We start from the raw sequence: 3575 nt of genomic DNA on the forward strand, positions 1-3575 counted from the left end.
TTTCTATACGGAAGCTGCTTCATTTCGTTTTTAGTAATCTTCCTTTTTGATGGGGTAATTGCTTAAAGCTTATAGGTAAGGATGTGAATACACTGCTAAAAAAGCTGACGTGCATAGGGCAAAACTTAAATCCAGTGAAGAGGATGGTATTTCTGTTCTTGATGCTTGTGGAGTCCTCCCACTTGGATGATAGTCTGAACTGCAGACAGTCAGTGGTGGCTAGAAATTTCTGCAGAAAAATGGGTCCTCTAACTTCTGCATTCATAGAATCATAGAATAGTTAAGGTTGGAAGGGACTGTAAAGATCATCAGGTTCAAACCTCCCTGCTATGAGCAGGGAACCCTACCACTAGACCAGGCTATGCAAATCCTCATCCAGCCTGGCCTTAAACACCTCCAAGGAGGGGCCTTAAACAACCTCCTTGGGCAAAGTATTCCAGTGCCTTACTACCCTCATGGTGAAGAGTTTATTTCTGATGTCTAACCTAAATCTCCCCTCTTTCAGTTTAAAACCATTACCCCTCGTCCTATTGCTACCCTCTTTGGTAATGATACCTCTCTCTGGTACCTCTCTGGTATCTTCAGGTACTGGAAGGCCACTGTAAGGTCAAAAGCTGTCTGGACATGGTCTTGGGCAGCTGGGTCTAGGTGGCTCTGCATGAGCAGAGGGTTGGACAGGATGACCTCCCACCTCAACCATTCTTTCATTCTGTGAAGAGAATATGAACTTAGTAAGTTGTGGTAAACACGTAGTCCATGTGTCACTGTCTCTTGGGAATTCAGATATACCAGAATGTTCTAAGACTGTAGAAAACCTCATGAGTTGCAAATATTGGCAGCCCCTGGAAATGCACTTCATTCCTTGCTAACCATCAGATGTTGCTTTAAATTTGCTACTTTTCCTTGCATTCCAGTAATGTAGACTTTTCAGATTGTTATTTTGCCTGTTTTGTTTGTATTTGATGTGTTCTTTTAATACAGCAAGAAATGTAGGAGTTTGTTAAAAGACAAGGGCTATTAGAATAGGTGTTTTAATAGGAGAAGTGAAGTCTGTAGCTGGAACAGCAATAAATACAAAAGATGAAAAAATAAGGAGGATGAAGAAAGGGTATATGCTGTTCCTCCTGAGGACCAAGAATCTAGGTTTTGCAGTGATGCTGTGGAAGTGCAGTGTTGGGTTTTTTTCCTAGTACTGGTAATGTGCCCGTGCAGTAGGTACTGAGATCTTAAAATATCACCCCCCCCAAAAAAAAAATCTTGGTTTTGGAGGTATGCCATAGCTATGAACAGAGTGTCATACTCGTTACTTGTAGACTCTCTGACTGCAGTCTTGACATAACTACAGGATCTTGATGTGCTCAGATCATCTATAGTTGGAGCTGGGTGGTGATTTCTTTTTGAATGACTTTTGGCTTCAGAATTTATTAATGTTTTCCAAAGCTCGGATCTGATGACTTTCAGAAGTGAGTGTTATCCTGGTCTTTGAATATTATGATGGGAGATGGATTGGATTTAGGAAAGGTTTTGTATGTGTCTTACCTTTTGACTCTTAGTGAGCCGTTTTTCCTACTTGGAAGACCTTCTCAAAGAGTATACTGGTGGTATATTTCCTTGAAGATTTGTTAGCTTCAGTGGGGAATTTCTTGCCCTTCAGAGAGTTCTGAGTAGCTGGTTCCTCAATATCTAGAGCATTTGCCATTTATATGGGACTCCAACACTGAAGTTGACTCGATGTATGCTTTACTGCTTTTTATTTATGCTCTGAAAGGCATTTCTTCCTTTCTAATGTAGAAGGAAAACAAATGTCAGAGCGCTTCACTTTGTCACAAAATTGGGTTCTTGTCTTCTGGCCAGCCTGGCTTTTTAAGTGTAATTCAGAGCACTTAACAGTGCTTAGCAAAGACTTGCTTTGGGAAAAGCCTAGATAAAAATCTCTGAAATAGAAATGAACAAGTAATGTGAGGATGTTTTCTGCCAATCAAGTTGGTCTTACTGACTGAAGAGAACACAGGAGGAGTTCCTCTGTCTACTTTAACTCACAAAAAGGCAATGGGAATATTTTGTCAGATGAGCACAATATATTCTGCTGTTAAGTGGGTACTGTTTCACTGCTTTGGGATTCAATTCACTTAGCGGAAGGCAAAAAGTGAAATAAAATGCATTGCTACTTACATACTCTTGAGGCATATGTAATGCAAGTATAATGATTTGGCTTCGGGCTAAAACTTGTAGCGATCAAGTGCTAGACCTCCCTGTCCATCTCAATCCTGTGGGCAAAGTTTGCAGGTCTGAACATAATTCCAGTGTGTTTCTGGGCACAGGCAGATAATCTGTATGTATATATTTCACCCTAAAATTATCAGGTGAGCTGGTAATGGCAACTCTCGTTGCCTCTTGTTGTATTATGGGGAGGGGATCAGATTAAAGCAATAGGTAAAAACTCCTTGTAAAGTAGAGGAAGGGGCTTTGTGAACAGTATGGGCTTTTTTCTTGGCAAAACACATATACAAGATGGTTCCAGAAGCCCAAGGGAAGCAAAAGATCTTGGGGAGCTTGGAGGTTGCATATAGGCTGTGAAGGACATTGGTGACAAAGGGAATTTCCTTCAGGACTGGAGAAGGTGAGTGGAATTTGTTGCAGCACTGGCAATGAGTTGTCTGGAGACAGTGACCTGCTTGCAAGGACAGTGTTGATGATGTTTTAGTTGTGTTCAAGCTTCTCTTGAGATTTTTTTTAAAAACCTTTTGGCCATCTGTAGATAGTACAGTCCAGAAGAGCCAGGCAGTTTTGCCTCAGCAATCTTGGTTTGCAGTCCTGTTGCAAATAGGGGAGCAGGACAGCAAGGGATAACAGTAGCTTTTCCATTTAATACCACAGATGGGATTACTCTGCTTCTGCTCTGAGACTTATAGAAGATGCCTGTCTGCTGTAGCTTAAGGCTGCTTCTCGTCTTTGGTATACATGCAGTGCTTTGAAAGATGGGTTGAGCCTCTTAGAAGCAGAAGATGGTGGCGCTCCTGGTTCAGCCTAACTCATGTTCTTTCTGAGCAGAGATTCTGTCCACCTTAATGTGGTAATCAACAATTTGTTCTTTGCCAACTGTAGTTTTAGGCTTCTCTCCATCTTCCCCTCCAGCATGAGACAAGTCTGTTCTACACCAAAACTGTTTTTGGAATTTATTTGGGCTGCAGTAGGGGTGTAGTGATGCACGGGAGACAGAAAACAGATTCCATCTTCCCTTCCACACCTCCCAGCAGCTTCTTTCTCGTTATAGATCCAAGTGGAGGATGATCCCATATTAAAAAAGACAAAAGGCCAAGTGTTGCGTCACAACAACCCCATGCAATGCAACAAGGCTGAGGGAAGAGTGGCTGGAAAGTTGTCTGGTGGAAAGGGACCTCGGGGTGCTGATCAGCAAGTTACTGAACATGAGCCAGCAGTGTGCCCAGGTGACCAAGAAGACCGGTGGCATCCTGGCTTGTACTAGAAATAGTGCAGCAGGCAGGTCTAGGGAAGTGATCATGCCCCTGTACTCAGCATTGGTGAGGCCCTACCTCGAGTATTGTGTTCACTTT

Source organism: Chaetura pelagica, unplaced genomic scaffold, assembly GCF_000747805.2.
Source record: "Chaetura pelagica isolate M959 unplaced genomic scaffold, ChaPel_1.0 scaffold115, whole genome shotgun sequence".
NCBI classification, from domain to species: Eukaryota; Metazoa; Chordata; class Aves; order Apodiformes; family Apodidae; genus Chaetura; species Chaetura pelagica.